The sequence below is a fragment of the Camelus bactrianus genome, chromosome 23, assembly GCF_048773025.1.
Source record: "Camelus bactrianus isolate YW-2024 breed Bactrian camel chromosome 23, ASM4877302v1, whole genome shotgun sequence".
NCBI classification, from domain to species: Eukaryota; Metazoa; Chordata; class Mammalia; order Artiodactyla; family Camelidae; genus Camelus; species Camelus bactrianus.
In genome coordinates this window covers 13,803,500-13,817,201 of record NC_133561.1, presented here as the reverse complement: position 1 = coordinate 13,817,201, position 13,702 = coordinate 13,803,500, and the positions used below count along the sequence as shown (strand labels likewise).

Here is a 13,702-nt window from a genome sequence, read left to right as displayed (position 1 = left end):
CTTGATCTTTGTTTAACTTCTCAATAAATAATGATGAAAATATAATAGTGTACTCACAACAGCACTGTTGTGAGGATTAAAGGGGATAGCATGTGATCATTCTTCGTAAAATATGCTAAGGTGTTCATTTTGGTTCATTCACTTGACTGATATTCATTAAGAACCTACTCAGCACTAGGTACTAACAAAAGTGCTTGGAATATGACAGTAAACAAAATACTTTTTTAAAAACTGCCCTCACAGAGCTTATATTCTTGAAGGAGGTTGGTGGTGGACACACAATTATGATAAACACAATAGATAAGTAAATTATAGATTACAAGATGAGAAGTGTTATTAGGAAAAAACACAGTGAGGTAAGAGGGGTTGGGAGCGTCCGTGAAGTGGGTTACAAAGGGAAACAGGATGGTCAGGGTAGACCTCATCAAAAGGTGACGTTTGAGCAAAGACCCGCAAAAACTGAGGAAGTTAGTCAGGGAGAAAGCTCAAGAAGGGGGTCCCCAGGTACAAAGTGGGAAGGATTTTTGACATTGAGAGCCAGCAAGGGGGCCAATGAGACTGGAGCAGAATGAGATTGGGGGGTGTGGGGAACAGTAGGTGAGGAAACCATAGAGTAACAAGGGGAGAGAGCACAGGTCATGAGGGCCCCTTACCATTGTAAAAACACAGGCTTTCATTCAGAGTAAGATGGCAGACCCTTTGAAGGCTTTTGCAAAGAACACTGACATGACCTAACTTTGTATTTTATGAGGGTCACTCTGCCCACTCTGTTGAGAAAAGATTGGGAGGGAGGAAGCAGAGAGATGAGTTAGGAATCTATTGAATATTCAAGATAAGAGATGTCAGGGCTGGGACCAAAAGAGCAGCCATAGAGATGGTGAAAAGTGCTTGGATCCTGAATATATTGTGAAAATAGAGCCTTCAGGATTTCCTAATGGATACAGGATATGGGATGTGAGAAAGAGAAGTGGAAATTTTATCCCAATGTTTTTGGCCTGAGCAGCTGGATGAATAAAGATGCCATCAACTGAGATGGGGAATCCTGTGTGAAGACTTGAGGGGAGTCAGTTGATGAAGACTGAGAGTTTCAGGAGAAAATTAGTTCAACCTTGGGCACGTAATTTTAAAATACACAATTGACATCCAAGTGGAGGTACAGAGTAGGCAGTGTGGATACAGGAGTCTGAAGATTCAAGAAAGAGGACTGAGATGGACATAAAAATGTGGTGATCATAAGCCTAGGTGGTATTTAACGCCGTGACATTGTAAGAGCTCACTGTAACAGTTGTAGTTAGAGAAGAAAAGGAATCCAAGAACTGAGCTCAGTGTTCGGAGGTCAAAGAGCAGAGGAGAAACATTCAGAGGAGACTGGGAAGGAGTAGCCAATGAACTGGGGACAAAACGAAGAGAGAGTGGTATCCAGAGAGAAGAAATACGTCCAGTGTCAAACAGGGCTGACAGGTCACTGAATTTAGCAAAATGAAAGTCGCTAGTGATGTTGACAAAAGCAGGCTTGGTGGAGTGAAGGAGGCAAGGCCTGACTGGAATGGACTCAAGAAAGCATGAGAGAAAAGAATTGGAGGCAGCAAGGAGATGCAAGACTTCCTAGGAGATTTTCTTCAAAGGATAGCAAAGAATTGGGATGCTAGTTGGAGGAGGGGGTAGAGTAGGAGATTACTAAAAATTCCAAAAAAAAAAAAAAAAGAAAGAAAGAAAGAAAGAAAGAAATTTTTTTTAGGAAGAGTAATAATAAGATGTTAATAAGTTGATGAAAATGATCTGGAAGAGAGAAAAAATGACAATATGGTAGAGAGAATTGTGGAAGCAACACCTTGATTTTGCACGGGGGACAAGTGCATAAGTGGGCACACTGGCTTTAGAGAGAAGTGGAGACGGCTCATGTGTGAGAGGCAGGAAGGCAAAGAATGTGGGTGCAGGTGGACAGGCTATGGTGGGACTCTACGAATGTTGCCTTCTAATGAGTTCTCTTACTCACTTGCCAAGGCCCCTGGTGATCTGTTAATATTTACTTGTTTGAATTATAACCTTAAAGCTATATTTTGATGGAGAATCCCTTATAGAACTTCTTTCCACTGTCGGCCTGTTTTGATAGGAAAGGAAGGCGAAGAGTTAAAATAAGTCCAAGGAACACAGAGAGCTTTGGAAAGCCATCCCACAGCACAACCATCCTGCGTGCCTAGAGAGGTCTTCCAAGGGAAAGGAGGAACATAAAGGAGGCTGGAGAGAAACTATTTCAATCCATACATATGCACGGCAGACAAGAGATTCCTGAATATCTACGAGAAATACTGTTCCCACCGTAGCTGCATTTCCCCAAACTATACGTTGCTTTTTTCTGTCAGTTTTCCTGACTGCAATACCAGCTAAAAGTGTTAACCAGGTCACTAGTTGTCTTAGGAAACCCCTAAATACATATATAAATACATAAAAAGGACACGATATTCCTTCTGAAAAACCTACTTCCTAGGGTAAAATGAAAACGAGATTACTTTTCACTTTCTTCTGGAACATAAAACTGTCACTGAGACTGGCAAGAGAAAAAGAAAGAAGAAAATTGCACCACAAAGCTGAGTCCTCAGGGTGTGTGAGTGGAGGGGGAGGAGGTGGTACATATAGCCAGATCTGGGTGGTGGCAAAGTATGTGTTACATCCTAAGAATGGTGTGCACCAAGCTGGCGGTGAGATTTATACCTGCCCCAGTGCCAAATGTCCAACCAGCAGGTCTGCACTGTAATATTCTGAACCAATCTAATTAAGGAAGAATGCACCGCACTTGGGAAACCACCACCATCCATAATTCATCAGCTCTAAGAGCTGGAAGTAACACGGCAACAACTCAAAGAAAGAGGGAAAGAGTAGAAAAAGAGGGAGCAGAGGGGATTGCAAAGCTTACAATTGCCCAGAACTTGTTCTGCCTCCAGCTCTCTTTGCCTGCTCTACATGCCATCCACACATCTGTGCCCTTAAGATCACCACGGCATAGACTGCCAACCCCTTTCCTGCACAGCCTCTTTCCCTGAGGAAGCCTCCCCAACCATTAAACCTTGCTACCCCACGAGATTTTATTTTAGACTTTTTTTAATGGTGGCGAAAAAAAAAGCATATTACATTTACCATCTTGACCCTTTTTAAGTGTACAGTTCAGTCTTCTTAAGTAAATTGACCTCATTTAGTGTCTAGAAATTTTTCATTTTGCAAAACAGAAACTCTCACCCGTTGAACACGTATCTCCTTCCTCTCCTCCCCTAGACCTTGGCAATCAGTTTTACACTTTCAGTTTCCATGCTATTTCAGATGAGTGGAATCATATGGTATTTGTCATTTTGTGAACTGCTTACGTCACTTAGAAAAATGTCCTTGAGGTTTATCACTGTGGCATGTGACAGGATTTCCTTCTTTTTAAGGCTACATAATATTTCATTGTATGCATATGCCACATTTCCTTTAACCAACCATTCAGTGATCACTGAGCATTTGGGTTGCTTCAAACTTTGGGCTATTGGGACTAATCTTGCAATGAACATGGGTGTGCAAATATCCCTTCAAGATGTAGTTTGAATTCTTTTGGGTCTATTCGCAAAGTGGGATTGCTGGCTCAGATGACAGTTCAATTTTTAATTTTTTGAGGAAACTTTATGCTATTTTTCACAGTGGCCGCACCAATTTACTTTCCCATCAGCAGTGCCAAGGGCTCCAATCTCTCTGCTTGCTTATTCACGCTTACTATTTTCTGTTCTTTTGATAGTGACCATCCTAATGTATGTGAAGTGATACCTAATTGCGTATTTGATTTGCCTTTCTTTATGATTAGTGATGTTGGGCATCTTTTCTTAGGCTTGTTGGCCATTTGTCTGTCTTCTTAGGAGAACTGTCTACTCAAGTCCTTTGCCCATATTTTAATCAGGTTATTTGGGTTTGTTGCTGTTGTTGTTGGGGTTTCTTATATACTCTGGATATGAACCCCTTGTGTATGATTTGCAAATATCTTCTCCCGTTCCATATGTTGCCTTTTCTTTCTGTTGATTGTTTTCTTTGATATGCAAAAGTTTTTAAGCTTAATGTAGTTGCATTTGTCTATTTTTGCTTTGGGTTCAATGAGATCTATTTATAAGTAGAAAACTGGTCTGTCAGAGGCTGTGTCTCCAGTGCGTTCTCTGCTTCCCTGGAAAAGGACTGGTAGCAGCTGTTTCACCACCACCAGCAGCTGATGTTTCAGACTGCTTCTTCCCACATGTGGTCCAGGGTTCTTGATCCTTCTTCATGCTTACAAGAGAGCAGGGCCTAATCTCTTGTTTCAGCGTGAATAACAGACCAAACCAGATGAGCTCTCGGTTGTAGCTCAGGAACAGATGCTCCCACCTCCCTAAATGCACCAGAGTAAGTTTTTCTTTGGTGATCCATGGAGGCACACAGTCCAGATTATCAGACAAAGCTGTTCTTTGTCATCTGGTACCTGACCCTTCTCTTCCATCATCACTGGTCCCTCTTCTCCCAAACTGTTATTCTCTAATGCTGTCTTTGCATATGATGCTCCATATGTCTGGAACATTCCAACAGCACCCCACCATTTTTGCCTCCACTCACCTGTGATGCCTAAATATCATGCAAGACTCAGCCCGGGGCCATCTCCTTCCTCGTCCACACAAACCCACTCTCACCCCCACCATCTGTCTGAATTAGCTACTCTTTTTCTGTGCCCATAGCATCCTATGCTTTCTTCTAATTCAGCATTTGCCATATTGTCTATCATTATGAACTTACTCACCACTCCCTCCCACCATATGGAGACTACTGTGAAGGCACTATCCTCCTGGACTTTGCATCCTCAGTGATCAGGTCAGTTCTTGAAACACAGTAGATCCTCATTCATCATAGAGTAAATAGAATGAGAAAGACTAGTTTGTTTTAAAGTTTTTTTAATGTCATTTAACTGACATAATGCCAAAAAGGTATTTTTCTCCCTACAACTAATAATCAGCATGAAGAAGAAAGATGACCTTCATACCACATAACCAAAGAGGTGTGGACAGGTTATGCATGGAGAATGTTTCATTCTCTCTTCTCACCCAGTTAGGAACAACTTTTGATTCTCACTTAAGATCCGCAATCCCTATGTGCAATTCCAAAATACAAAATCCCTCAACACTGGAAGTTTTTCATAACTACTTGGCCACAACAGCTGACCTGATTTCAATTCGTATGACAATAAAACCTACCCTGAACCAATGTGACGCTACTTGTAGTCTTTACTGATTTCACTTGGGAAAAATATATTTGTGACTTATATTTTCTTAAGAAATTTTGTTTTGTGAAAATGTGCTACCCTTGACCACATGGTATATGTATTGTATTATCTTCGTAAAACTGACAAAGTCCAAAATCATCTGGTCCCTAGGATTTTAAGATTAGAGCTAGGGCTGTGAACTGAATACTTCGCAGGAGTCCAAAAGAGATTTGGTTTCTCTTGTGATGAGAACAGTTAGACAACAGCACTTATTAAGCAACCATTGCCCACAAAAATAAAAATAAAAAAGTCTTCATTCCGTGGCCCTCCACATTTTCCCTTGCTAGACAGGTTTTGGGCCTGTTTTCCATTTATTGTTCAGTCTTTGTTTATTGTACTGCTTTCATCACATGAGCTGTTTCTACCAGGTACACACAGTTCTGTCTTCAACATGGAGAGAGTTACTTACCTCAGTTTCCCAGTCCAGGAGACAAGGCTCAGCAGAAACGCCTGCACTGCACAGCCAGCACGGAGGCAAAGAGCAAGCAGCTATCAACGCTCAGTGGTTGGAGTACAAGGATGTCAAGGAGAACGTGAGAATCCAGAGATGAGAAGACTTTTACTCATTTCATGGCCTCCCAGATTCTGAGATCTCCCTGAAAAAAAGAAAAGAGTCCAACAAGTGAGTGAACAGAATTTCTACCTGTCAGGCAAACTGGGAGCCTTGAAGTAAGGAAATAACAAAGTGACTGTCCTTGCCCATTTGAGCTTGTAGACTGAGATTTGAGTAATTAGATGGGAGAGACTTGTTCTACGGGCTTACTTCCTCTTCTTGCCTTATTCTGCCCCATTACAAATTCTAAGGAGGGAATTCTAAGTAGGTCCCTGCTGCCTGGCTCTTGATTCAATCCCTGGAAATGCCCCCAACTAAATTTTTTTTAAGTACCAACAGAGCATAAAACATGCAAGTACAATATAACCTATGAGTGCGAAGTAGAATTTACACTTAAACAATGTATATTTATGATGTTCCTCTCCTTCCTCCATTGGGAAACAGGATCACTTCTGTGTACTTAATCAGAACACATTCTAAATCACACCATGTAACAGGCCTTGTGGCAATCCATGATGGCCAAGGTATATAAAATATGATGAAGTTAAGAAGTTGCAGCTGAACCAACAATATATCCTCCTAGAAGGGAGACATTAAATAAATCTTCACTGTTTTTTGATAGCCTATTAAAGTTCCTTAAGAGCTCCAGTACATTTGACTACTTTTTTTTTAGCCATAATGCCTTAAACAAGCTTTTGTAATCATAAATATAACACCAAAAAAAAAGCAAAAACAAAGAATTAGCAATTAAATGTGTCTCTTGCTGGGACTAGCCAATGAACAAGACCTTCCTCCAAAGGGAAGTAAAGGATTATATAAAAAGCCAGGCTATATGGGAATCATTTTTTTTTCTTTATCCATTTGTGGGGATTTAAGGCCTATTTTACTCTTGCTTGGGAGAGAGGGAGGTTAGCGCCTTCTGATAAATACAGGACCATTTTTCATCATCAGGTAATATCTCTAGCAGAAACACAGATGGCGAAATCTCATCTCACCCTGAAGTTAAATTTAGTTTCAATTGTTTAACTAATGGTTTAATTAAAATAATTTGTAGTTCTTTTCATATAATAGCCATTCTACCCTAAACGTATTAAAACTAGGTATTTGGAAAGATAGAATCATATTAACTACTAAAGAAAGAAAAGGTGAGCAAATAAATACAAAGGAACAAAATTTCATTCTATATATTTTCTTTTATAAAATGTCACAAAAACAATACATCAGCTAAGTACATAACCAAAGTAAAGTTAAATCACTAAAAAATATTGTCCAGCTGTTTGGTGCCTCAGTCAAGTGCCTCATAATATTTTAAATTAAGTAATAGACACTGGATAAAATAACTGATTCAAACCTTCTTTGGGGCATTAAAAAATTTTTATCACCAACTTACTTTTCTTATATATTTTTAATGGCCATGGACAGGTATTTATTATAGCCCAATGCCACATAAATTAATAACATGCTGTGACGGCCAGAGGAGTTCAAAATACTGGCATAGATCTTGATGGAATTGGAACAGAAGGTAGGCGTGAGATAATAGGAGGCCAGATAATGAGATATCACCTCACAATAGTCAGAATGGCCAACATCAAAAAGTCTACAAATAATAAATGCTGGAGAAGCTGTGGAGAAAAGGGAACCCTCCTACACTGTTGGTGGGAATGTAAACTGGTGAGGCCACTATGGTGAACAGTATGGAGGTTCCTTAAAAAACTAAAAATAGAGTTACCATATGATCCATCAATCCCACTCCTGGGCAAATATCTGGAGAAAACTAATCCAAAAAGACACAGGCACCCCAATGTTCATATCAGCACTTTTTACAATAGCCAAGCTAGAAAGCAACCTAAATGTCCATCGACACGTGAATGGATAAAGAAAATGGTGTGTGTGTGTGTGTGCGCGTACACACACATACAAGGGAACACTACTCAGCCGTAAAAAATGAAATAATGTCATTTGCGGTAACTTGGATGAACCTAGAGATTATTATACTAAGTGAAATAAGTCAGACAAAGACAAACATCATATGATATCACTTATATGTGGAATCTAAAAAGTGCCACAAATGAACTTATTTACAAAACAGAAAGAAACTCATAGGCATAAAAAACAAACTTATGCTTACTGTAGGAGGAAGGGGAGAGGGAGGGATAAACTGGGAGTTTGGGATCGGCACATACACACTACTATGTACAGAATAGACAACAAGGCCCGACTACATAGCACAGGGAATGATATTCAATGGCTTGTAGTAACCTGGAATGAAAATATATATATATATATACACACACACACACACATACACATATATAATTGAATCACTATGCTATACACCAGAAACTAACACAGCACTGTAAATCAAAAAATTAAAATTAAAATTAGAAAAAGAGAAGGCCCGATAAAACCTGCTCAGGTGAACAGAGCTTGGAGTAAACACAAATATTACTAACCCAAAAGAACAAACAAGTTATATAACAGTGACTTCAAACTAGCAGAGCTTGCCCTGACGGAGCTAAGTGGGAAACAGGACCTGGGCTGGAAGAGGAACAAGGGATCCACGCCCACAGTAAAGCTCAAGCCTGGAGCAGGACAGGCCAAGGATAAGGCATGGAGGGGCTGCCTTCAGCAGGCTGAAATGCTAAACTGTTGGAGGAAAGAATTCATCAGAACATGGAGCACTGAGAGAGCCCACTCTTACTCTTCCAAAATGGTCTAAATGGCGATGCAAAGAACAAAGGGCCACCGGTTGGCTGAGGCCATAGAGGTGCAGAAAGGAACAAAAACAAGAGAGGAACAGAAGAGAATGCACGCCACGGCAGACAGAACACCAGCCTGGCTGAGTGAAAACTTAGGTTCTAGTCGCAGCAGCCATTCACTGTCTCCCGGCCTTTCCACAAGTCACTGAATCTTTGGTGGAAGTTTCCTGGCCTGGACAACAGGAGTGTGGGGCCATTGCACTACTTTCCAACATAATTATGCAAAACACTAGACCCTCAGAAAATGCTTCAAGAACCCTTTTTTATAAACAACCCTTTTTTATAAACATTTGTGTGTCCAAAAATATTCAGAAAACTGTGCGTGTTCTAAGCTGATCAGAGACGCAGAAAGCACATAAAGGCTGAGAAGTCTCACGCCGAAGAAATCTGGTAAGACAGTTTTACCCAGTGTTTCCCAAATGTACTGGGTCCCAGAATGCTCTGCTCCATGAAGTATCTTTCAACATAAATTTTCCATAAGTTCCTAGGAGTCTCTGAGTGGAGGGTATAGAAAAGACTTGAAGCCCAAACTTGCAGATGTTATATTAACCCCAGGACTGTAAGGCTGGCATAAAGTGATCTGAATCTGGAACTCCCAGGAGAAAGCACAGGCAACTCCTAGCTAATGATTATGGAGACAATGGAAACGGATGAATAGAAACACAGCCCTTGCAGACCCATCCAAGCTCTGCTGGGTTAACCAATAAATCCACACATGTCAACAAATGTCTCTTACGTACCCACACTGTGCTGAGTCTTGACATAGAGGAATTTATTTTATATTCCAAATAAAGACACTAATTTATAATCCTCAAATTATAGTTTGAAGTTCCAGGAGGACAAAGGATTCCTTAATGTCTCCCTAGAGCCCAGGTCTTGACATAAAGTAGATTTATTCATTTATGAATGAATGTTCCAATGGACAAATATTTATAGAGATGCATTATGTATAATTCCATCCTCCATGGAATCTAAAGCCTGCTTAAAGTAACCACAAAGTAGCTTTATTTGTTGTCAAAGCCAATAACAATGGATGTTAAATGATCATGAGATGTGGATTTTCAGCAGAATATAACCCAGCTATCGGCTCTCTCCAGGTACACTATGACACCCGTAATACATTGGTACATCCAGAACTTTAGATAAAAAGATAATATATTAATAATGAGGATGAATTTCTACTCTAACAATGCAAAGGAGGATTCAGAACAGACAGATGTATTATTAATATGACTGGGTACAGAAACAAAATAATCACAAAAGGAGAGAAATAAGGAAAGGAATCAAAATAGGTATTCCCCAATTCTTTCTGTTATCATCTTTCAAAGGAAGAAAAAGCAGATTTGGGTTTGTTTTGCAAACTGAAAGCCCAACAAGGCCCCTGAACGGTCTGCAGGCACCCCAAGAAGAGCCTGAGTAAGGAATTCACCCCCTGCCCACAAGCTCAATGACTGGTTCCCCTGCCCTTGACAATGGCCATCACTTGCTCCTATTCAAAAAGGTCAGCCTTCAGATGTTTACAATAAAGGTTATTCAAATTAATCACTATTTCTTTCATTTCTTGGCCCCCTTGGCTTTTTCTTCTGCATAGACATGTGTAGAAACCGTCAGTTCCTCCTTGCCTCCCCAACCTGCTCTCCAGCACCCACCTCCTTGAGCCGGGCTGATACACACCATCGTCACATTCTCAGCTTTATCTCGGAGGCAGTTTCATGTGCTCTCTGCCCCTTTTAAGCACTCTGCTCCAGCTATTCCACTGATTTCAATAGGAAAAGCAGAACAGATATCCCTATAGAACACTGTCATCACCTCATAAGGCCTGCAGCCTGGAACATAAAATACTTCCGATTTCTCAGTTCCCTTTCAGCCTGAATGGATTACAAGTAGGGCACTTAAAATCAAAAGCCAAGAGGGACCAAACCATGGCTTTAAATGAGAAGTGGAAGCAGAAGTCATGAACCACTTCCAAAAATTGGGAGTTTTGGAGTCAGAAGTCTAAGGCCCGACAGAGAATGTGGGTCTGATCATCAGAATGTTCCTAAGTACAGAAAGCAGGAAGTTGGCCTAAGTTTAAAATATGACTTCACAGCATATGGATTCTGACTGTGTAGGACGTAGCGGGGAACAAAAAGAAGTTTGGATGGACTGCTCAGGTGTTATCTGCCTCCAAGAGAAGAACAAAGTTTCTCTTCCATCCAGGTCTTCCAGTTCACTCGCAGATCATGTAGAGCTCAAGTGGTAGGAGAAGTGAAGTTTTCCACTTCACAGGATACTGCAATCTCTGATCTGGAAGGAGGCTTACAAAGCCACCCCCTCAGCCCTTCCCTACAGATACGCGTTAAAGGACCCCACTTCAATATTTTTGTATGGGGTTTTTTTTTTTTGCTTCAACAGAAGAACAGTCTAAGAGTAAGTCAAAATTTTGAAAAAGGAGACTTGTAAGCCCCGTTATGATTCTCACTCCTATTCACCATTCCCAGAGTTATGTGATATCACTGTACCAGCTTGTCACTTGCAGGGTGTAGAAAGGGTCAAACCTTCTCTACCACTCACTGTTCAATCAAGGAAGCAAACTCTCTTTGCCAACGATCTCTCTCTTCTTAACCAATACAAAGAGCAAGGTTAATGATCCTTTGCTTTTATAAAGCACCCTGAGTTTAGAAAGCAGTTTAACATGCTTAATCTTTTCCACTGGGATAATTGGCTACTTTTCTCTCTTTTATCCCCCCTATGATTGGCAAGAATTTCTTTGCTCTGATCAGATGAAGTTCACTCATATACAGTTCTAGGTGAGACCTATACCACTTTCTATTCTGTTTGGTTGATTCCTTCTTGGTTGCATTTCCCCAACATTACATTTAGAGTCTTGTTCCTGCTTTATGCAATATCTTTGCTTTATGCAATTCCTGCTAGAGAATTGCTGAATCCCAACATCCAAGACCATATCCATTTGCTGCCTTTAAGTGTTAAAAAAAAAAAAATACCAATTAATCGTGTGAGACTGCCATCTTTGCTCCCTACCCCAGTGAACAGCCAGAAGTTCCACCCCACCTGAAATTATGAAAGTCACATATCTTCCCTGGGTTCCTTCCTTCCTATGAGAAGAATAATTGAGGAAGAGAGGCAACAAATCAGGAAATATAATCCACCTAGGCAGAATTTGTCTTTCATTAGACCAGAGCTCACAAACTCAAATGCCTACAGAGGCCAGACAGGTCAGAGCGAGTGAGCAGAGCGGGCATGACATACCAAGAGCGGTGGGGATTGTGGCAGACTCATAAGTGCAGGCACAGCCCCACGGTTTTCCCATCTGCTCAGTTCCAGCCAATAGTTAAATGGAAATGCAGGTCCTGAGTATCCAGATCTCTAGATTTTTCATGAGGCTCCTGAAGTCTGGATATTTTAATGTGAAATTTCCCAATTTGTAAATGTTGGCAACTAATTAAAAACATGTCAAAACAATGTGAAGGCCAAGGAAAACATGTCCACGGGCCAGATGTGGCCTGTGAGCCTTGGTGTGCAGCCTCTGTGATAGGCTGAAGTGCTATTTAAATTCACTAAGACAGTTGGGGTACATAAAGGAGGAAAGAGAAACGGCATAGCCTCCTGGCTTCAGATGGAAGTTTAACAACCTGCGAGGAGGAAAGGTAGGTCCCTGGGGAAACCCTGGGCAAGCAGCCAGCCCTGGTTGGCCCAAGCTTTTTGGACTGACAATTGTTTCACTTTCTCCAAGAAATAATCTGCTTAGAATAAGTTAGGAGATAGACTTGGAAGTCTAATTTAAAGAGCATACCAGTATGAAGAGATAAATAATAACTACATGTGTTTCCATTCTCGAGTGAGAAGCTACACAAGCAAACGATGGGAGATTTCAAGTCCCAGATTTCTCCAGGAAGGAGAAGAGAACAAGGGATGTGCTGTTATCTGGGTGATAGTGAAGTGGGGTGAGGGAAAAGGCACCATTAATGGCATAGACCCTGGGAGGAGACAGAGTGGACCGCCCCCCCCCCCCCGGGTCAACACTGTCAGAGCCCACCTCCCCCAGCACACTGCCCTAGTCACTACTCAGGTTCAACCAGCCTGAACTGTTTAAATAAACAAAAGTAATGAGGGTGTCTGTCTCTCTCTGTCCACTGAAAACTGTCCGCATCAGTATCCTGGGGATACTTTGAGGAACATTGTAATGGATTCCTAGTACACCAAAGGGTAAGGCCATGTGCACAGAGCTGAAAAATAATATTTGCTAATTTACAACTATTAATTAAAAGCCCTGTCACCAAGCCAAGTGCTCCAGCATGACTTTAACATCTCCCCTGCTCCAAGGTCATTTCCAGCTTCTCCAGAGAGGGAGCTGAGGAGAAGGCAGAGTAAGTGCACAGTGTGTAGGCAAGCAGACTGGGGAGCAGACAGCGTCTTCAGGCTTTGGATGTGCACAAACAATCCTGCCTCCTCAGAGCCGAGACAATGCCCTGCATTCACTGGGATCTCAGGAGCTCCAATGCTCTGCTGAGGAGCTGGAAAAAAACTAGACCTGAATTGAGAATAAATTGGTATTCACTAAATGGCACTTCTGAATTTACTGCAGCCTTCACCTTTGGAGGGAATTGCCAAGGTGCTCATAAAAGGAGAAATGATGAATATTCAGGATGTCTTTTGAATCCATTAGGCAACCGGGGATGAGGTCTCCATATGTAGACTTCTGCTTCTTTCCTTAGGCTGTTATGGAGACTGCCAAAATGGCCGTCTGCAGGAAAAAACGGACCCTGGGTTTGCCAATGGGGAGAAAGTCTGAACGCCAAAGGTCAAGTCCATGGAAATAAACCAGGTTTAGGAGTTTTTGCAAAGGAAGAGATCTATAAATTTTGGATTTCTGGACACAGTGAATGAGAGAATGTGTCTGTCTGTTTGTAGGAATGCTGATGAAAATGTAGTAGCAGGCTATTCATCGTACTGTCAGCCTTTGTTTTGCAGGATCAGATGTTCTGCAGATCTAACTGTGTCCACCCCACACAGGAAAATCCCAGACAATCTATATAGGGGCCTCCTGTAGCTTTGTCAGCTGGGCTTACCAGAAGCAGGATTGTT

The 13,702-nt window shown here is 41.3% G+C and overlaps 1 long non-coding RNA gene across 1 annotated transcript in view; it reads right to left on the bottom strand.

Annotated features, from left to right (window-relative positions):
- The window catches only part of LOC123613996 (uncharacterized), a 238,363-nt gene that overhangs the window by 164,863 nt on the left and 59,798 nt on the right, over positions 1–13,702 (bottom strand). Inside the window, exon 2 of the long non-coding RNA XR_006721451.2 lies at positions 5,715–5,901. This is a non-coding gene — a long non-coding RNA (uncharacterized LOC123613996). The remainder of the gene's footprint in view (positions 1–5,714; positions 5,902–13,702) is intronic.